The sequence below is a fragment of the Schistocerca gregaria genome, chromosome 1 (genome assembly GCF_023897955.1).
Source record: "Schistocerca gregaria isolate iqSchGreg1 chromosome 1, iqSchGreg1.2, whole genome shotgun sequence".
NCBI classification, from domain to species: domain Eukaryota; kingdom Metazoa; phylum Arthropoda; class Insecta; order Orthoptera; family Acrididae; genus Schistocerca; species Schistocerca gregaria.
Genome location: NC_064920.1, coordinates 439813727 through 439836996, shown reverse-complemented (window position 1 = coordinate 439836996; position 23270 = coordinate 439813727). Strand labels below are relative to the sequence as shown.

The 23270-nt window shown below is 42.0% G+C and overlaps 1 protein-coding gene across 7 annotated transcripts in view; it reads right to left on the bottom strand.

The window, feature by feature from the left end:
- LOC126351455 (leucine-rich repeat and immunoglobulin-like domain containing-NOGO receptor-interacting protein 4) overlaps positions 1 to 23270 on the bottom strand; it is a 2189427-nt gene that overhangs the window by 1280301 nt on the left and 885856 nt on the right. For 6 of the 7 annotated variants that reach the window (XM_050002606.1, XM_050002610.1, XM_050002605.1 and 3 more), the window contains one exon: positions 11657 to 11697. The gene's annotated coding sequence lies outside the window, so the exon portion shown is untranslated. The remainder of the gene's footprint in view (positions 1 to 11656; positions 11698 to 23270) is intronic. The other variant, XM_050002607.1, reaches the window with a different exon arrangement.

Here is a 23270-nt window from a genome sequence, read left to right as displayed (position 1 = left end):
GAGATAAAAATTCTTTTTTCTAATCGGTAAAGACTTTCTTATCAAATATCACGCTCTTTAAGGACTAAAAATGAAATTACTAAGGAAAAAGAATTTTTGAAATGCAAAGTGATTTTTCGCTTGAGCTTTACTCATTGGATTATGAACGTTAATATAACAGGAGCTGTCATTAAGTTGAGAGTAATAAAATTATTTGCTAATCAGCTACTCCTGCAACTTTTTTAGTAGAAATAAGTAAGGTATTTTCATTGTTCTCCAAATATAAGAGCACAGGAGCAACACTTCTCCTTTTCCTACGTAACACAAATTGCACACATTTCGTTTTGTGGCCAATGAAACCAAACAGGAGGATAAAAGAAGAAAATCTGCAAAATAATGGCCACCCTAGTGTTGCGTATACCAACATCAAATCTGTGCCTCCTCTGCCAGTTTATCACACCATCTCGCTTACTTAATCTATCAGTGGTCTACAATGTTCAAGGTTCTATCCATACTTACAATCAGATCTGGGAGGAAAGTTTTTCCCACATATTTTCACATGAAAAGCACGGTCGACCCATCTCTACGCTTGTAAGCCGATGTCTGTGCACTTCAGGTATACCGCTTACCACAATATCATATGCGTTCGTCATCGCACACCACTCTTAGCCGCAGAAAATTACAACGTTCAATGATTCCCTTTTTACCTTTTCTCCAAGGACGTAAACCTTCTTCCTACCGTGCCTCCTATCTGGCTACATTACGATAAAGTAGAGCGTAATGCATGAATTGATGGTGCGGCCTATCTTGTATTTGGTTCTATGTAATAAGGGCCAGCATTTCCTCAGATTTTTATCGCCGCAGTGTTATTAAAGGGAAGAGCTTAATCACTTGAAGATTATTCAGCAGATCGTCAATTTGGTATTAATGAAATCCTTTTTACAACAATTCATATTGTTTTTATTCATAATGATGAGCACATCACATTTTTTTCCTTTACAACGACCAATCTACTGTACAAAATTCAAAACAAACATTACATAAAGAATTTAAACTATATGGTCAAAGAGATCTTTTCAAATTCCCAACATCTATGATGTATATATGCAGACTCAAGCGATGAACGAAAATTTGTACCAAGGCCAGAATTCGAACCCAGGTCTTCAGCTTATTAGTCAGAAGCGCTAACCACTACGCAACCCTGGTCCAGTGACTTTGCACAGCTACACAGACTACCCTAGCACGCCTCCCTCCTCGAAGCAAATTCCCATTCAAATGCAGTTGGATAGACTCTGTACTGCTGAGTCTGGACTGAGGGAGGGATGGCAGAGTAATTCGTGCAATTGTACAAGGCCACTTTGGCACGATGGCGTAGTGATTAGCGTATCTGCCTACTGAATCGCCGGCGCGGTAACTCAGCGTGTTCGGTCAGAGGGTTAGCTGCCCTCTGTAATAATAATAAAAAAAACTGAGTTAATGGGTCAACGGCGAACTGAAACGGGTGTCTTGCGACGTCCGCCTCGAGCAGATACAACGAACGAAAAAAAAGAAACAAAATGAAATAAAAAAAACTGAACAGAAGATCTGAGATCGTATCCCACTCTTGGTACAAATTTTTATGCGTCGCTTCAGTCCACATATATACATCATATTGTATAAAGTATTTTCCCAGATATTGATCACATTCATTTATAGGTAGTAAGATGACTGCTAAGGGGCGCACATCCGAAAGGTTCATTATTCAGTGGTCTGTTGCTTCTTGAATATTTTCGGTTATCTATAATTTCTCTAACTAAGGCCAGAGATTCGCACGTGTGAAAACGCTCTGTATCTTCATAATCATATGAAAGATCATTCATGTGCTCAGGTATCATCAAGTTATTACTCACATTCAGGGCCTTTGATGGAGTTCAGCATTTTAGTTTAGTGAAGGGAATTTGTGATTGGATTCTGCAGAGAGAGCTCAACTCGTCCAGGGCCTTTGATGGAGCTCAGCATTGTAGTTTACTGAAGGGAATTTGTGATTGGATTCTGTAGAAAGAGCTCAACTTGTCGGTCATAACCGAGCAAACGATAGGTTGAAACTATATTTCAGGAGTACCCCAAGTAAGTGCAATAGAATCGTTATTGTTTACGATATGCGAGTGTATAAATGATTTAGTGGGGTACGTCAGTTGTCTATAAGAGTACCGCAGGAAGACCACCAGATTGTCACTGGGCCAACTTATAACACAAAAACCACATTACGGCCGCATTTTTCTCTTTCTACGGAGACGGCGTACGTCGGAGACAGCTATGCCCGCAACTATCATGGCTGTGCAAAACTTGTCGCATGCTGCTTCTTCCACATAGATGAATGGAGGGTATGAAGCTACACACTTACAATTTTTATTGTACTGTACTAGCTTGGTAATGTCCAAGGGACAGGAGAGGAGATAGCTAACAGCTAAATCATGAAATAAAATAGTTATTTCGAAAATAAAACACTGTGCACAGGAAAGTAACGTCCCTCAAAAGCACACAGCAGCTGTGGGATCATACGTACAAAAGGCTGTTCTCTGCCTGTAGTATTTCTGTCCTCTCTGTTTCATCCGACATGTTTCATTTTGCTTCCAGGGTAACATAACACCTTACCTTCGTCTACTCGGTGATCATCAACTTCGATGTTAATTTTAGCAGCAGTTTCATTTCCGCTCCTGGTTATTTCTCTCGTATTTCTTCGGTGAACATGTTTGACTGTTGTCTGTTTGTCTGAGTCCTTCAATATAGAAATGTCCACAATGTCCCTCTAGACGATTGTTCAGCGTATTTTTTTTTTTTTTTTTTTACGAAGACGGTCTATTATGGCATTATTAAGTGACAGCTCCTCCGACCTCACTATAAATTCCGACAGTGCACAAGCGTTTCTTTTAGGGTTAGAATTCCCTCGTTTCAACGAAGTTTACGTAATCTATATGAATTTAAAATCCTTACATCAAAGCTCGCAGGTCTTCGCGTCATCATTACTATCGAATTATTGTCATCTGAGAGCATAATTTTCACTGCGTCCATCAAGTGTTTCAACAGTATCGGTACTGTTATTATCTTACTTTATTATTTCGCTTCAGTGCAAAACTGCTAACAACAAACACATAGAAACATTCAGAAACAAAAGAATGTCATGTGTGAAACTTAGTACTATTATAGTTCCTGCTAACTATTAATGTATTACTGCATATCGTTTATGAGTTATTTACTACTTTCAAAATATTTTACTTTCTTTACTTACCGATAGCCACAGACATCATACAAGCTACGGGCACCACAAGCAAATAAACTTATCGACTGCCTAGTTAATTCGGCCTGCGAACTTTCTTACATGCAAATAATTCTGTTCTTGATAGGTACGACAAAGATTTTTTTGAACTGTGTATTGGTTCTTGTTATGTACACGCGATTGTTTATTTTGTTCCCTTTTGCTGTCAATGTTTTCCTATGCTCAAAAACGTATACAAAGACGACTTTCCTACCTGACAACTATGCTGACAACGTAGGAAGATGGTAATTGATGATGCAACCCTTGTTTTTGTTTGCTACGATGGCGTGACGACTTTCTTCATTTCACGCAAATATGCATTAAAATGATTACCGATGCACGTAGATGAATAACTGGTTGAAATGAAACGACTTTTCTGAAAAATACAAATAAATTCGGAGCTGTAATTCCGTCACAGTGTGACATTTGACAAATCATGCATCACTGGACTTCATAGTGAGATAGGAACAGCTATTACTTGAGTATGACTTTTTTTGTTCTGGTTTGATAAACAATACTGGCAATAACTTGATACAACTATAAATCATATACACAGAGAAATCACAATTTAAAATTTGGAATAATGGTTTAAAATTATATCCCATGTCCACATAGATACTTTACGTATTGTTATGACCAGACGATACTATAATCGACAATCCATAACTGCATTCTTTGATTGCTCTGGGAGATGGTTGATTGGAACTACAACATATGAAATATTAGTTCAGGTCGCTACAGTCTGGAACCGCGCGACCGCTACGGTTGCATGATTCGATTCCAGCCTCGGGCATGGATGTGTGTCATGTCCTTAGGTTAGTTAGGTTTAATTAGTTCTCAGTTATAGGGGACTGATGACCTTAGAAATTAAGTCCCATAGTGCTCAGAACCATTTGAACATTAGTTCATATTACAAGAATGATAAAAAGATTTAATTAACTTTATGCAATCCACTGCCACAGTAAGGAGCCGAATATTTACAGCTATCTTTGAAAAGTAAGGCATCAATTGATGCATACAATTACAAACTCTTCTCTTGAAATGAAAGTACAACATTTACAAAAGTACAGAACCAAACCAGAGTAGCAAAAGTGTCCTAACAACGCTAATAATGCTGACTGCTGTAAGTGGTAGGTCACAAACTGGGCAGAGTGAATGCTTGCTTGGCTCTATATCGCACTCTGTGCGACGGCGTGCGGTTCTGAGAGGGAGGGTGTGTCTTCCATTCGTCGTTGCGGATTGCAGCGAGATATCGCTAATGTTGTGGTATCAATGCGCGTTGCCGAATTTGGTGTGGCACCACGATCTTTGGACGGTATCACTCACATAGCTAAGGGAACTTGGCTTATTAGTAAAGGACCAGAGAAGGAAGTTGAAAGTACTCTACATGGACGAGGAAGCGTTCACCTGGAGGTAAGAGTGTTTTTGTAACCAAAAAAATTGTTATATACACGGCACATGATGGTATAACAAATCGAAATTGCAATCGTGGATAAATAGAATTAAGAACACTCCAGGCGGATAATGCTGTCAATTTTAGTCCTGATAAGAATATCAACACCTATAAAAAGGACAGATTTCTACTCACCGTCATCAGCCGCAGCGAAATGATTGTTTCACCCTAAACTTTCAGCAAAAGTCTTCTTCAGAAAAGAAAGGAAAACACAAATGCACTAATTCAAATATGACCCCTTTCCACAGCTGCTTTAGCCGCACGCCGGTCTTATGTGAATTTATGTGTGTGTTTTCCTTTCTGCTCTAAGAAGATTTCGGATGGAAGCTCAGTATGTAACAGCCTTATCATTATGGCTGTCTGCAGTTCAACTTGTCATCTGAACGGTGCCCTGCGATCTATCCTTTTCGCAGTTGTTAAAGTAATATTAGGCTTATTCGCGGACTAGGGTAAGTAATAGTGGCTTCCTAATGATGACCCAGTAGCCTGATATACGCTACGCAATAAACAAACACATCTAGGACAACCAGTCTGTTTCCTTTAATTTCTAAGTTTCACTAACGTAAAACAACTATATGCCATCACAAAATTTAATTATTGTCCAATGAACTGAAACACACTAAATAAAGTACGTGAAATTCTTGGGTGTGATTCAATATGACGACTAACTGACAGGAGCGGCTCGAATGAACAAACTGAGAGGCTTGTCTCTCAATTTTTTGATTTTATATCAACAGCAAATGCGGCAATCGATACACGTCATCAATAAGCTTATGACAGAAACGAGTATGCTTAATCCACTCTGATAATCGAGCTCAATAGAGTGTTGTTTGTAACGCCAGTATAAACCGGGATGTACCGTTATTTTCGCGTACCTTATCGGGGGCGGATAAAAAAGGACGCCGCCGACGCCGCAATGGAAAAACCGTGTCACCGCCACCGCGCCGCAAATCGCTGAAACCGAGCTCGTCCCAGTTGCTCAGTACAAATACTGATGAATGTAATTAATGAGTAGCGCGCTGGATCGGCTGACGAGCTTAAAGCACACGATCCGCCGTCGGGGCGTACAGTACCGGGCCGGCCTGCTCTGTCCTGTGCTGTGCTGGACACGTGAAGAGAACCAAGCCGGCCCCACGACAATGGCGCGTGGATCCCGGCCGGTCGAACGCGCAGCCGGCGAAGAATCGGTCGCGGACTGCTCTTCTAATGCAGGGCCATTACTCGCCGCCATTGTCTATTGTCGGGTGTGACGCGTATGATTGATTTGGAGCGTTTGAGCCTTCACCGGCAGCCGCTGTCGACGTCAGCGCAAGGTGAATGGCTGCTGATGAAAATATCTGTCTGCCACCGCCTTTGTTAATTAGTACCTCTTGTGGCGCCAGCCACCGAACGAACAATGATGCGTCGCTTCGCTGTTGCCTAATAAAGGGGCGTGCAGTGATTACCGTCCTACCTGCTCATTTTGTCCTCTGTTTCTATGTAAGACGCCGAGGTGCTTGTTTTGGAATAACGAAATTCAGTAATTACCTTCCAACATTCACGATAATGAATTCCAAACAATGCACTGCAACCTCCCTGTGTGTGTGTGTGTGTGTGTGTGTGTGTGTGTGAGTGTGCGTATGTGATTTAGCGGGCGTGTGTGATGTGTTGCGCGAGCACCCGTGAGAGATAGATATGGTATGTCCTTCCCTTCCTTTGACTTCTAAAGTGGTCAGTTTTAAAGAGACACATAATTTAACTTAACACCGTATCACGGTCCACATAAGCCCTTGCACTATATGAAACCATTTCCAGAGATGCAAGGTATGACAAGTGCCAAAAATTCCCTAGGCGATTGGGGCGCGAACCACCCACCACTGGATTTATATTCTATCGGTTCTAGTACATTTTATCCAACAAATAAACAATTTAAACAATCACATCACAGTGTCATCTTCTAGTGGCAGGACATTTAGCCCCAATGACACGATGTTGGCTTCAGAGACCAGGCCAAAACCATCTATAAAGTGGTGTGCAGGAGGAATGGAGGAGTATCTCCCTTGAATACTACATCGTATTTAATGACAGATGGGATCATATCTCATCTGATTTGCCAATGTGTCTGTATTTATTTAATATTTTCTCATGCTTTTATACACTTAATAGCTTGTACAACGTGTTTCACTTTTCTGCCTCAAATATCCTTTTGAGAATTTCTTTTCACCAGATGCATGGAAGGAGGATGGACCGTCGGATCGCGGCGGGGTGGAGGGACATAACTTCGTAATCACGTTTACTAACCAGGTGTGGTTTCCGACATTTCGTTTTGAATGTTTCTTTTGTGTGTTGTTCTTCGACTACAAACTGTATGAAATTAATTTTAATGGGAGTTCACACAGCACATTTTTGTATATGTGTTTTTATTTATTGCTTCTGAGCATGGCTCATTTTCAAGCAGCACCTAAAAAAGAGTCGAATTACACACGCACACACACACACACACACACACAAAACTTAATATTGATAGACGAGTGCAACGAAATATAAGTTTACTGTGAAAGGTGCAAGAATTTTAAAAAGAAGTTTCAAAATATTTCGAAAAACTGCTGACAGATGATGCACTGCGCTGTGCAGGTCGCACAGCGTGCATAATTAAACTCGTCCTCTCCAAACAGTCACTGTAGTCACAGCACAGCTTTTTGATGTTTTCCTATCACAAAGAAAATAAATAAATAAGTAATCATCTACTAACCAGTTGAGTCGCTGGCTGTTTGAGTTTAAACCTGCAAATTCAGTCAGTCTCTTACAAAACTTTCGTTCTACCCTACCCTTGTAGGTCTACACATACAGGGTGACAATTGTTGAACAACATTAAATGAAATCGTCATAACGTCTATACTGTTTGCACCAGGACGTTCAAAGTGCACAGTTGGCCGCTGAGCACCATGTGAATTAGTACGCGCATGCGCACACGCTTTGGTATCAGCCATTCGAATGTGAAACTGTCACGGTACAGTGTGCCTGAGCGAACAGTGCTTGTGAAGGCCTACTGTGCGAGCAGTTACAGCCCAACTGCGCTCAAGGGATATCTGCGACCGAGTTCAAGCTGATGACAACCGGTCCAACTATGCTAACAAGCCAGATTGTCTTTCGTGAGTTTGAGAGAACGTGTATTGTTGGTGATGACAGTGTTGGCAATGTCGGTTGCCAAGAACGGGCGAAAACGCCTGAAAACATCGAGAAGACACACTCTGTGTTTCAAACCATTCCCAGAAAATCGATTAGACAAGCTTCACAACAGGTGGGAATCAACCGAGAGACACTGCGACAAATTGTTGTTAAAGACCTGCATCTCATCCCATACAAAATTCAAACCCATCAGCCATTAAGCCCAAGAGCCATGGAACAGCGGTTATGTTTCGCCAACGCTGTTGTCCATAGATGATGTTTGGTTTGTGGGGCGCTCAACAGCGCGATCATCTTCACCCATACAAAAGTCCCAATTTTTTCACAGTTCAATTATTTTCACAGTCCAGTCGAGCTACTGTCACGAATGATGAGGATGATGATGATGAAATGATGAGGACAACACAAACACCCAGTCCCCGGGCAGAGAAAATCCCCAACCCGGCCTGGAATCTAACCCGGAACCCCATGATCCAGAGGTAACAATGCTAGCCACTAGACCACGAGCTGCGGACGTTGTCCGTAGAATTGACGAACATGACTTTGATGTGAATATCGTTTGGTTTAACAACAAAGTCCACTTTCATTTGGATGGGTTCGTCAGTAACCAAAATTGGCGCATTTTGGGAACTGAGAATCCGTATTTCGCGTCGACAAGTCGCTTCACCCTCAACAGGTGACTGTCTGATGTGCAATGTCCAACTGTGGAATAATCGCTGCTATATTTCTTGATGGCACGGTGACTACCGGGCGGTACGTGATGGATTTGGAAGGTTATTTCATCCTCATTATCCAAAGTGACCCTGATTTCGACAAGATGGGATTGATGTAACAGCGAGCTTGACCTCATCTATACAGCAGAGTGTTTGATGTCCTGGAGGAGCACTTTGGGTCACTGGCATGGGTCTCGCTTGGCCGCCACATTATTCGGATCTTAATACATACGACTCCTTTTTGTGGGGCTGTATTAAAGACAAGGTGTACGGCAATAACGCTAAAACCATTGTGGAGGTGAAAACAGCCGTTGAGGTGGTCATCGACGGCATCCGGCATCCGGAACTTTGCTATTTGTCTGCGCCACATCGTCACCAATGAAGGCGGTTATATCGGACGTGTCATTACCTATATCCAAATATCTCTAATGACGTTTACATATTGCATAAAGTGTGTGCACACCGTACTCTGTAACTAATTTACGTTTTCCTTTCATATAGCTCAATAGTTGTCACCCTGCAGCTTTGGTAAGAAGAAAAGACAGCGCTTTCAGTGTTTCTAAGATCTGACAGGGCAGATAATCTAAGGAAAATTATACAGCTGCTGGCGCCCGCTTCCTTTCACGGGTCCTGCTGTTGCAGCCCGAAGACACGGGCCGCCCCCAGACGGGCAGCCAGACGGTGCTCACCTTCATTCCGGGCTGTCGCGCCGCGTAATAAACTCACGCCCACGGCGACGGCCGCAGCAGAGGGGTGACCCTGCACCGCCTCGCGGGTAAACAATGGCCAGATACGGCGCGACGGTAATTACGGTCTTTCCTTCTGCGCGTCCCGTCCCGCCCTGTCTGGTAGGAAGGCCGCCCCACGGGGACAGGTGCATTACGAGATACGGCCCTCTGTGGGGCCACCTGACAAGGCGGCGCGACGGACCCAAAGTAACAACCTGCAGGCCGAGGACGCCGCGGTGGAAACCGAGATGGGAATCGCGCCACACCTCCACCAGCAGAACAACTTCTGGAATAACGGCTAGCTTAAATCAAACACAGGCTCCCTGTCTGTCTGTCTGTCTGTCTCTCTCTCTCTCTCTCTCTCTCTCTCTCCTCTGATTTATATTTATGATGGTGAACTCCGCAGTAAAATTTTAAAAATTGTTTAGGGATATTTTCTTCGTATTTTGGTAAATGAATCCATAGGACCGTTCAAAGGGTGTTCTGAGATGGACACAGAGAAGCACCCCCTCCCCTCATAAAGAGAGTCCGCGTAGCATGTATTAACATGGAGACGTAAGTGAGTTCTCTTATCCATCGAGTCGTATCGTCTGCCACTGCAAATAAGCCTTTCCCTCAACTCGTAACTGTATGCGCACGCTGTTGTCACAGTGTCATTTCGTCCAAGTAGTGCCATTAAGAACCGACAACTATTGCTTTAACAATTTGAGGCTGGAGTGTGCCACTCAACTATTGTGATGGTGTCAGACAGTCTGTTCTCTTCTCTCCTATTGTCGTTCCTCGTTGTACCTGGGGTAGTACCCCTCCTTGTGACGGCAGAATAAAAGTGGGCGTGCTTTCGATTTAGGCTCAAATGGTTCAAATGCCTCTGAGCACTATGGGACTTAACTTCTGAGGTCATCAGTCCCCTAGAACTTAGAACTACTTAAACCTAACTAACCTAAGGACATCACACACGTCCATGCCCGAGGCAGGATGACTGTAAAGTCATTGAAAGTAGGCTTCATTACCAAAAAATTTTTGTTCTTTACTAATCGCTTTATTAATTGGTTGCCGGCCGCTATGGCCGAGCGGTTCTAGGCGCTTCGGTCCGGAACCGCGCGCCTGCTACGGTCGCAGGTTCGAATCCTGCCTCGGGCCATAGTGCCATAGTGCTCAGAGCCATTTGAGCCTAAATCGAAAGCACGACCATTTTTATTCTGCCATCAGAAGGAGGAGTACTACCCCAGGTAAAACGAAGGACGACAAGGAACGGGGTCCGTTCCCTATTGAAACTTCTGCTTTTGCTTTAGCTGGCTCACCATTAACGAACATACAACATACTAAACCACAAAGCTTAACAAATATGCAAAAACAATACAATATATTACCAATCTTCATACCTTCGCTTTTTGTTGCTTACTAAAACTGACCCCAACAAAAATACAGCTGGCGCTTTCTCTAAGTACAATGAAAAAGGAATGTAGCAAAGACGAGTGAATGATTCCTCATCCTGAAAGCAGATCAGGTACATTGACCAGTAAGGCATTTTCCCGACGAGGACGTAACAGAATGTCTCCATTACAGAATGGCTCTGTCACTGAATTTGGAAACAAGAAATAATCCAGAAATTTATATTTGAAAATAGTGTGCTTTAACGACCTGCCATTTTGAAATTGGATCTCATTTTTCCTGTGACGGAATGTTTCACTAATTCACATGTCACACTCACAGACTGACACATTAATTTTCTTTCTTGCGAGGTGTGTTTTCGGTTCATAGATCTAGCACGTATAAGGATCCAACAAATACACAGGCAGTAACGTACATTTTAAATCGGAAAACGCTACTTTTAAATATTAGTTTCACCTTTTAAAAAGATGAGATATGTTCATGAAATTACAGTAGATGTCGAAGGGAAGGAGAACTGGAGTACAATGTGAAAAAAAACCGCTACTGATGCGCGTTAGTAGCTTATAAACAAATGAATTCTACCGCCACAAATAACATAATAGTGTATCTTTGCGACAGCTGACGACTTCATCTGTCGAATCCCTAAGGAGGCTCGTCAGCAGAATCATATTGGTGTAGAATTTTAAATCAGTTTGGTCATTCAGGTAGGTACGAGGGGTAGCTGAATTTTGTTCCCCTAAATATGCAATTATTCTCTCATGGTTCTTTTGAAAGGGCACGGCCTAATTTCTTCCCCATCCTATGGAACCAATGACCTCATTGTTTGGTCCTCTCTCCTCCCAAATCAACCAGCCAACCAACTACGGTCAACAGATTTCAGCAGGAGTAATTTGCAACTGTGAGAAAGTAATGTAGAATAGAGGACACTTACCGATATAGTAGCTGACAAAATCCTGTTCAGCTCAGCGTCTTCTGAAAAATAGAGATAATAACATTAATAATAACGATCGTAATGGACAACCGAAAAACTTACATTTTACAGACATTTTGTTGATGACTAGCTCTTCTCGCATCAATAGTGTCATAAAATGAGAGAAACGATATTTTCGTTTCCGTTTTCCTGGCCGGTCTTTGATGAATGAATTACATACATTTACTGTTTGTAGTTTACAGTTATTATATGGTAACACACACACATAATACAAAACATAAGGTCATGTGAAATAACTGATATGCAAATTTTCTTAACAGAAGCGCTGTATAACTTACCTGGCACACCCAGCATAAACATAAACATCGCTAAGTGCGTACTTCACAGAATAAGTATTTCAGCATACGGTACCATCTCAATATGGAATCGTGCAGCCAAAAATAAGCATGTGAAATTAATTCTGGTAAAGTTTTGTGAATGAGAAACGTTTTACTGAGTATCCTTGAGATAGAAGGCTGTTTTTGAATCGTTACATTCTATGATGATGACGCCGCCGCCGTCGCCGCCGCCGCCGCCGCCATCGCAGCAGGCACCGACGACGACGACGACGACGACAAGGACGATGACGGCGGCGGCGGCGGCGGCGATGATGATGATGATGATGATGACGATGAAGAAGACGGTGATGGTGGTGGTGGTGACGGTGGTCTGTGCCAATGCAGGACTACCACTACAGGTTTCGTATACTCCTCCCTTCCCGGTTTTCGCTATCCTCCTTGTAGCTGCATACGATGCATCTGTCAACGATCTTGCTGCAGTGTAACACCAAGTCCCGTCACATCACCGAAGTTAAGCGCTGTTGGGCCTCGCTACATCTAGGATGGGTGACTGTCTGGGACTGCCGAGCGCTGTCGGCAAGCAGAGTGCACTTAGCCCTGAGGAGCTGTTTGACTGAGAAGTAGAGTCTCCGTTCACGAAAACTGAAAAGCGCGGGGGGAGGACCCTCCATATCCAGATCCAGTGACGCCTGTCGACTAGCGATGACGCAGTGGTTGGTCGGTATCGCTGGGACTTCCGAGGACTGCTAGAACGCAGTCATAGAAGGATTTATCTTGGGTCGTCAGTTAGGGGATATTTCCTTGTTCCACTGGTCTTCTTCCCAGTCACTGGTTCCTCTAACGCATCCAATCTCTTCTCATTCAGTGTCCTAGCCAGTTTTTTCCTCCGCTTAATTGTTTACAGTATTCGTCTTTTCTTGTTCATCCTGCGTTGTTGTTGTTGTTGTTGTTGTTGTTGTGGTCTTCAGTCCTGAGACTGGTTTGATGCAGCTCTCCATGCTACTCTCTCCTGTGCAAGCTTCTTCATCTCCCAGTACCTATTGCAACCTCAATCCTTCTGAATCTGCTTGGTGTATTCATCTCTTGGTCTCCCTCTAGGATTTTTACCCTCTCCCTTGATGCCTCAGAACATGTCCTACCAACCGATTCCTTCTTCTAGTCAAGTTGTGCCACAAACTTCTCTTCTCCCCAATCCTATTCAACACCTCCTCATTAGTTATGTGATCTACCCATCTAATCGTCAGCATTCTTCTGTAGCACCACATTTCGAAAGCTTCTATTCTTTTCTTGTCTAAACTATTTATCGTCCATGTTTCACTACCATACATGGCTACATTCCATACAAATACTTTCAGAAACGACTTCCTAACACTTAAATCTATACTCGATGTTAACAAATTTCTCTTCTTCACAAACGCCTTCCTTGCCATTGCGTCTACATTTTATATCCTCTCTACTTCGACCACCATCAGTTATTTTGCTCCCCAAATAGCAAAACTCATTTCCTAATCTAATTCCCTCAGCATCACTCGACTTACTTCGACCACATTCCATTATCCTCGTTGATGTTCATCTTATATCCTCCTTTCAAAACACTATGTAAGTAGGCTGTTTAGGTTCTTATATTGGTAACGCCGCCGCCACGTAGCGCTCTGTATGAAAATCGGCCGGCCGCGGTGGTCTAGCGGTTCTAGGCGCTCAGTCCGGAACCGCGCGACTGCTACGGTCGCAGGTTCGAATCCTGCCTAGGGCATGGATGTGTGTGATGTCCTTAGGTTAGTTAGGTTTAAGTAGTTCTAAGTTCTAGGGGACTTCTGGCCACAAATGTTGAGTCCCATAGTGCTCAGAACCATTCGAACCATATGAAAATCACTGGCTGTGCTGTTTTGCAGTCTGTGGCTGGTTGGCATTGTTGTAATACTCGCATATGTAGCGCTGGGCAGTTGGCTGTTAACAGCGCGTAGCGTTGCGCAGTTGGAGGCGAGCCGCCAGCAGTAATGGATCTGGGGAGAGAAATGGCGGAGTTTTGAAATTTGTAAGGCTGGATGTCATGAACTGCTATATACATTCTGACTTTTGAACACTAGTAAGGTAAGTATATTGTTTGTTCTCTATTAAAATCTTTCATTTGCTAACTATGCCTATCAGTAGTTAGTGCCTTCCGTAGTTTGAATCTTTTATTTAGCTGGCAGTAGTGGCGCTCGCTGCATTGCAGTAGTTCGAGTAACCACGATTTTTGTGAGGTAAGCGCTTTGTGAAACGTATAGGTTAATGTTAGTCAGGACCATTCTTTTGTAGGGATTTTTGGAAGTCAGATTGCGTTGCACTGAAAATATTGTGTGTCAGTTTAAGCACAGTCTTGTATAATTTTTCCAAGGGGACGTTTCAACTATCCATTCCGTTCAACAGCTCTTCTAAGTCCTTTACTGTCTCTGACAGAATTACAATGTCATCGGCGAGTCTCAATGTTTTTATTTCTTCTCCATGGATTTTAATACCTACTCCAAATTTTCCTTTTGTTTCCTTCACTGCTTGCTCAATATACAGTTTGAATAACATCGGGGAGAGGCTACAACCCTGTCTCATTCCCTTCCCAACCACTGCTTCCCTTTCATGCCCCTCAACTATTACAACTGCCATTTTGTTTCTATACAAATTGTAAATAGCCTTTCGCTCGCTGTATTTTACCCCTGCCACCTTCAGAATTTGAAAGAGAGTTTTTTAGTCAACATTGACAAAGCTTTCCTTAGGTCTACAAATGCTAGAAATGTAGGTTTGCCTTTTCTTAATCTAGCTTCTAAGATAAGTCGTAGGGTCAGTATTGCCTCACGTGTTCCCATATTTCTACGGAATCCAAACTGATCTTCCCCGAGGTCGGCTTCTACTAGTTTTTCCATTCGTTTATAAAGAGTTCGCCTTACGCATCCTGCGTAACACAATCATATTCGTTATTTAATTTGCGCATTCCACACAGCCTATTCTTCATCAAAGATACATCTCAAAAGCTTCTAAGCATTTCCTATATCCCATCGCAGTGGGGGACGGTTTAAGTTCCAAGCGACGAAATCGCGCCTACGAGGGAAAGGTTCACCAGGGGGCGCCCGAATGTATGATCTGTAAACAGTGCGTCCCACAACGATAACTGAAAACTGACACGGGTAAAAGCGTAAATGATAAGTCGCTTGTGTGGAAAATTTTATCGAACCGGCAGTGACCGCAGCGTTCATGTTTCGATGCCTTACAGGGCAAGACCCCGGGGGGGGGGGCTAGCATTTTCCCTTACTGTTTATTTAATGGACTTCAGAGAACACTCCTTTAAAACATTCCTCTTGCAGTAACTATCCTTGCTTTTATTCATGATTACATATCGTGTTACTGGCTATCTTGCATCCGAGGTACTTGAAATTATCAACAATTTACATGAAGGTATTACAAATTTTCTCTTCTTTCCTCTTAATGTTGTAATAACTTTTGCTTTAGTCGTCTTCACATTTTTTTTTCATCCCGTATACTTCACAGTTGCTGTTATGTTCTTGTAATATACTACTAACTGCTTTTTTATTTCACTTACCAATATTAGCATGTAGCCTTATTAGCTGTATATGACAAATTTGTAGGAAGAGCTGTATTAGCCATAGATGACAGCAAACTAGACAGCGGCAGCAACACGCCATCCGTAAGTGTACGCTCAGAAAGGACAAAGCATATCCCTATTTATTCCAGCTTCTAACCAAGGATATGCTTGAGATCCAAGTTTATTAGGTATGGTACGAATAATCGCCGCACCTCTCTCTTCATTCCGGTGATCCACCAGATCTCACAGTTAGTGTGTAGTACGCAATGGCATGAACATAGTATTCAAGACAAAGTGAACGATGAGCCACTGAGCAGGGTTGTCCCTCTGAGCTGACTTCTCAGAGAGAAACCACAGAATACCTCTGAAGATGAACAAGAGCACCCATGGTTCGTCTCTCCGGTACTACAAAGAAGTTCTCTGGTATTCTCTCTGTGTATGTTGCTCTCACCCGCTGCAGGAAAAAAAAAAAAAAAGATTGAAGACGTAGCCTCTAACAGAAGTTTGAAGACAGCAACCGTAAAGTTAAGGCTACGTATCGCTTTGCTGATAAACGCAGATTAACATGCAACAGGTCTTGCCTACTTTTAATCGTGCGGTAGTTAGGATCTGTCAGATAAGTGAAATCGATGGTGAAGGTACGATAGTTTCTGATCGCTTGGATAGATAAATTAGTATTTATCGGAAAAAGTAGACGACTGCCCTTGTTTCTTAACTAGTTATGTGGAACAAAATGTACGTTTGCTTTGTTTCCATTCCTGGCACAAATATTTATATTACCTGGAGGCAACAGCAAGCTTAAGCAATGAGAATAAAGAATGATAGGCCAAAGTTGTGGCCAGAGCGTAAATAATCATCATCTAGTGTCCAGAATATTATTTATTCTTCCCTTCATTATTCTATGCGTCTCATAACAGAGGTTTCCTTCCTATCGCGTCGTAAAGCTGTACGTAAGTGTTGTAGAAACAATAATTGCCCAAGCTTTTCTTCGTATCAGTGCACGGTTGGTGAGGTGACAGAAACTAATGTTTCACCTCATAAGCTTTTTCATTTTGTGGGGGGCTTTTGTCCTTACAAATCTTTAGTTTACGGCACGTAAGAATATAAGCAAACAGCTTGTTTGCTGCTGAATAGCTGACAAATGTCGCGAATACAGCGTGCACCGTATGTCACTACTTCCCTTACCCAGAAGTCACAAAACGTAGATTTACATTAATGGAACTGTTTCCTTTATTCCTCTTCGACCACGGCCTCTCTTCCATCTTCGAGACAGACTGTCCAATTATTTCTGACGTATCGAAGGAAATAATTCCTTTCAGGGAAACTCACGCGGAAAGCTGAATTGATTGCTTATTTCCCGTGAAGGAAACTAAATAACGCGAAATCCGCGCTGCAGCAGTATCGGCTTATCGACTCGACAGTAGCGGACGCGCGCCGCCTGGCGCAAATATACTGGCGTGCGCGGGTCTGGCAACGCGAGGCTGGCGCCAGCGGGCCGCCGCTTGTTACCGCGGCCTGTGGTCCCAATGTTAAGAGCTCCCTACCGTTTGTTACACGTCACCGCGGAGAGGACGGGCGAGATTAAAATGTCAACCGGACCTAACCCGATTCTCACGGTGCGAGTTTTACTCCATTAACGCTTTGACAAATGTAATGTAGAATGAAGACATTCGATGTAACGTTTTCAGACAGCGGGACGATGCAGAGTTAGATTCGGCTAGGAACACGGCATCGAATGATAAGTATAGATTCCTAGGGGTGTCGATACAATGATAAAAATATTAGTTTATACAGGCACCAATTTCTTCATCTCTGCTTTTAACATCCGTCTATAAGAGTAGTCGATTTTCACAAATTTAACATAGAATAATACAAGCGTTAAATCAAGCAATGTTGTTTCTCTACATTACAGTATATATATTTAAGCCTGGAATGTGAAAAATGAAATTACGCACAAGATCAATAGTACCCAAAGGTAAATAAATTAAATCATGCTTAAGCCATTCAAAAACAAAATTTTAACCAGTCGTAACTTTGATAATGTACTGCCTGAGTTTGAAAATAAATGCTCGGAGCCAGGAGAGCGACGATATCGCTGAAACTGCCAGGTTCTCGGTGGCTAGCTTTCACAGCTGACGGAATACAACTTTCATGTATTCCCGTTGCTCTAACGGATTATGCTACGGTGGTGACACAGGAGTTGGAAAAAAAGGCATATTCCATCTTTTTCACCAGCCAGAGCGTATTCGAAAGATGTGATTTTTCCCTCATTTTGCTTTGTACCAGCGTCTCCTCGTGACTCAGAAATTCATATACTGTTTTAATATCTGGTTCACTGCTGCTGGTACCAGTGGCAGCAACGAGATTAATTGGTAATAAACGTCTTATTGCAGATATGACTCTAGAAGAAGCTATGGGGTCCTCCATACTTTTGAATTGTGGGTCAAGTAAGAAGGGTACTGCAACCAAAGATTATATTCAGTTTGTCCAGATCTATGTTATATTCGCTTGTTTAGCTCATCTATCACTGCCTCTTGCACACTGCTGTTATTGCTGCCATCAAACCCACTTAAACCATTTTTATGTGCTTTTGAGCAGTTGATCATTAATATAATTTTGCTTATGCTCGCGTAGTGCACAACTGACGGCTCGTTGGTAACATGTTCTAGTGGCTCCAAAATGTTTAGCAACAGTTCAGTATTGCGCATTTCTAAAGCCGAGAAAGTAAATGGTGCCTTTGGATTTAGCATGAAAATTCGGTGAACAATAGGAGCCAGTTCACTGCACAACTAAAAAAAAAAAATAAAATAAAATAAAAAATAAATAAAAAAAATAAATGTAATAAATTTCGGCTAAGATCCTTCGATGTGACACCAGCTATAAAGAACTGTTATAAGTAATATTATAAATTGAAAAGTATCGAGTAAAATAGTATCGATATCTAAAGTGCTCTCTACCAAGAACCATCGTTACTTTTTCCATGTCCGTAGACGAGGATGATCAGAATTTCTTTCGTAACATAACAGCAAAACTCGCAGAATCTATATTTCCAAATAAATCATTGGCTGCAGTTAACGTTTGACGCATAAAAAAAAGAGCTCTAGCTCTTATATTTTAAGATTACCTTAAATTCGCCGGTTTCTTCCCTCCACTGTCTGGAAGACGATATTACGGATGCAGCCATACAGAGGTGAGTGATATTTTAATTGTAGACTTAATATATAATTTGCTAGCTATGGTTCTAGCACAGGCACATAAAATGTGAACCACAATATTTCTGAGACTCAGACTGACGATGAGGATGATGATGATGATGATTATGATGATGATGTTTGGTTTGTGGGGTTCTCAACTTCGCTCAGTCCAAACTCTCAACTTTCATGAATGATGATGAAACGATGTGGACAACACAAATACACAGTCATCTCGAGGCAGGGGAAAATCCCTGACCCCGCCAGTAATCTAACCCGGAACCCCGTGCTCGGGAAGCGAGAACGCGACAGCGAGACCACGAGGTGTGGACTCTGACGAGAACGCCAGTACCTCTAGCTAGCAATGACACAATGTGCCTATCGGAACATGATAGAAGCTACGTTTCTTTTGAACTATGCCCAAAGTTACGAGCAAGTTCGCTGTGCGACAGAAGTTTTGCTTTACATTTCCATGCTGTTAACTAGCTGACGCTGGCCGGAGTGGCCGAGCGGTTCTAGGCGCTTCAGTCTGGAACCGCGCGACCGCTACGGTCGCAGGTTCGAATCCTGCCTCGGGCATGGATGTGTGTGATGTCCTTAGGTTAGGAAGGTTTAAGTAGTTCAAGTTCTAGAGGACTGATGGCATCAGAAGTGAAGTCCCATAGTGTTCAGAGCCATTCGAACCATTTTGAACTAACTGACGGCCTTTCTTCTGTTCTTTTCAGTATGTATTTGTACTGTAGAACTAGTGTTCCTAGTTCCGTTTGGAAGTTAACGATAGTTATGCTGTATGTAAATAACATTATTGTAGTGCCTTTAATTATATCTACTACCGAGCTTATCTCAATGTCCATCGTTTTTTCAGTTACAAAACATCTTCGGATCATTACAAATTTTAATAGCCTTGATTGCAGTACAGTTCATTACAAACTACATAACCGGCTGCGATTATATAGCTGCTACTGGATTGCATTCCAATCAAGGCTATTAAAATTTGTAATGAATAATACACAAAGCCGTGTTATTAATAATACAGATCGCAGTGACTTTTTAATCAGACGATGTCAGGCTTTGCAAATCTCCGCATCTATCGTAGCGGCAGTGCTAGCCGCCAATTTCAAGTTCTGTTCACCGACGAACAAATAAGTTCGTTAAGATTTACTTATGGACGCTGTGAACTGTACTTGAAAGTGCCTGCTCTGCAGCTACGGGAAGTCAGCAGATGTCCCGTAACCGAATGCAACGAAAGATCATTGGGCAAATAAATGCGGCTTTAAGCGGCGATAAAGTACAGTATACTAATTTAGCTGAATTAGTGCTTCTCCTTTTGTCAGCATGTCAAGCTTTCTTAAATATTATTAACATTATTATTGGAAATAAATCTAATACTGGAATAGGCTAATAGGATGTGCATTAATCCTGTACACCCTATGTAAAGAGAAGATACTCACTGCTGTCTTCGATATGCGTAAATATTTCCCAACCTCTTGCTCAATAAGATGTTGATTCTCTAAATTCACTTAAATCATTACTGATGGAAACATGGCCATGACGAAATTCTGCAAACCAAGAGTAAATAGAAATATTTGGTGTAGCTGTTGGACCATCTGTACCAGAGGAGATAACTGCATATTGTCGATGTATTCTGACCAAAAACACTTCTAGTGAATACATTGTGTTTCACAATTCATGTTACACACTTCTGGATCTTGTAGAGGTGACTTAGCAAGTCAACTTTTATGTACGAACTCATATTGGGAAACGTCGTCCAATGACGCTACAGAGCGACTGCAAATGATTGTGTATTCAGGGTGATTCTGTAATGATGTTACAATTTTTTTAGGATGATGGAGAAGGATAAAACAATCAATTTGAGATAAGGATGTCTGTACCGGAAACCGTTCTCATACATCCGACAGTGGAATACATGTACTGGTATTGTTATTGCTAAGATTGTAGGCAGATAACTTTCAGAGGTGCTAGTATGGACCAAAACAAGGAAAAAGTGTCCATTAAACACGGCCTGTAAAATGCATACCTTAGGAGATACAAGTTCAATAGAGGATATGTGTTTCACAGTAGCGAAAATGAACAAGTGCTCACAGCTCCTCAGGCGTGCATTTTAGAACCCATGTTTACAAGACATTTTTGGTCCATACTATCGTCTTTGAAAGTAATCTGCTCTTTAATCTTAGCAATAACACCACCTGTACATGTATTCCACTGTCGGACGTATGAGAACGGTTTTATGTTATAACGCTCGACACGATCGTTTCCGGTATAGGGGCCCTTAGCTCAAATTGATAATTTTATCTTTCTCCGTCATTTTAAAAGGATTGTAACATCATCGCGGAATGACTGTGTACATACACACATTTATAGGAGCGTCGTTGGATGACGTGACCAGACAAGGGTTCCTATGTAAAATTTGTCCTACTAAGTCCCCTCTAAAACCTCTAGAAGTATGAAACGTGACTTGTGAAACAGCCTGCAGACTACATCAATATTCAAAAGGTTTTCAAGTTTTAGAAGCTTTATCAATGCGATATTTGGGCAGTTGTAACAGTAGACGGAAGACAGAATTACATGACTGTGATGTCACAAAATATACCAAAGTGCAGCATTTCATGATTTAGACTAGTTTTTGTGACTGTGGAAAGCACAGTTAAACATATAACTACGCGACACTCTAACGCATGTATATTAGATGAAAAATTTTTTCTGAGGCACTCTGTACAGTTAATGTACATCCCTTATGTAAAGGGTGTTCCAAAATCTTTGCACCAAACATCTGGGGGTGGTAGGGTACATCATTGGGAACAAGTTTCGTTTGCAACAAAATGCTCTCTTCCCGGCGAACTTAGATGTCATTCTGTGTTGGTTATGCACGTGAGGAGCGGCTGGGCGTTGGCAGTCTGTGGCGTGTATAAGCCTGAAGTGTTGCCAACAATCCAGTCATCAGCACCGGATGAAAGGGGGTAGGCCCAGCAAAATTAAAAGTTCCTGATTCGCTTCGGGAATATCTTACTCCTCTTAGAGACACTCATTCTTAAGGTTTTCTTACAGAAAATTACTGTACCGATGTACTGTGGTGGGTCGTATGCCTCACGCTTAGTTAGTAGACACTGCTAGTTCAGTGAAATCTCGCCATCAGAGGGCTGGCGAATATTAAAGGACACCTTGTGTTGATGGAAAGTATCAGCGAACATTTTGGGTGAAACACAAGTCGTTCCCCATAACGCGACCTATCACCTCCAGACGTTTGATGCAAACTCTTTAAAACACCTTTTATATGTTTTGTCCTTTGGCACAGGTGGTCCAACGATAGTCAACCTGTTGGTAAATTTCAAGGTCACAAAAAAGTGAACTGCAGGATGCAATTCCTAACAACTGTAAACAATCTTTTTTTGGCGGCAACTAATTCCCGAATGCTGAACGAGTAGATTTGATAAAGTTAAAGGTCATCTAACAAAAAGCTTAACAGGAAATTTCCAATTTTTTTCACAACTGTGCTTCCTTAAACGCTCTCCGTGAACACACTTCCCGTTCCATGTTAAAACTGCAATTGTTTTAATATAACAAGCGACAAATTTTAAATGAATAAGAATAGCACAACAGCGCTATGTGTACTGGTTACTTGTAAACACTTAAAATGAGACCATCACAACAAAGATACTTATGGAATTTCGTTAACGACTGTTCTCTACCATAATTTAGGCAAAGGCTCCTTTCTTAAAGGAAGCGGACTGTGCCAATCCGGTCAGTGAGGGATTACGTACACAGAAAAATTTACGTTTTGTTTAATGAAGACCCCCCCCCCCCCATAGTTTTAGGTATCAGGAACGTAAAATTGTCCGCAGGATGTTCTAGCAGTGTATTATTATATCTTATTCTCCGAAGTCGTGGTACAACTCGTTCTGGACATAGGGGGGGGAGATGACTTGGAAACGGTTGTGGCAGGCAGGTATCTATATAACTGCATAGCTGTTCATATATACCCTCCAGCAAAGCTGAGCGTAGCATCATTTTAACGTTCGCATAGCGTAGAGAGCAGACGGGATAAAGTACAGTAAGAGGGCATAAATTTCATAGCCCATTTATCCCCCTTCTCAACGTATCTGACACTCGTTAAAAACTGCCGTGTTTCCTCTGAAGGGGAAAAGTGCACCTGCCTGCCCACATCTAGATTTGCCCCAGACGAGGGTAACAGCAGAAACACATTGGAGAACTTCCCGAAAAACATTTCATCCAGTAGTTTCGTGGCAATAATGGATCAATATGATACCTGCGAAGAATCAACTTTTTTTTACTCTACAAAAAGGGAAGGATTAACTATGGGACCGGAGATTACCACCATTATTTGTAATGAATATACAAAGCATAGAAATTAACTTATCGCGGAATGGATGATGTAGAAGCTAATCAGTAGTACTATATAATGACAAACTGCGTATTTATCAAAAAAAGGATTGTTGTAACAAATCAAACAAACACGAACGGAAACGGTGAAC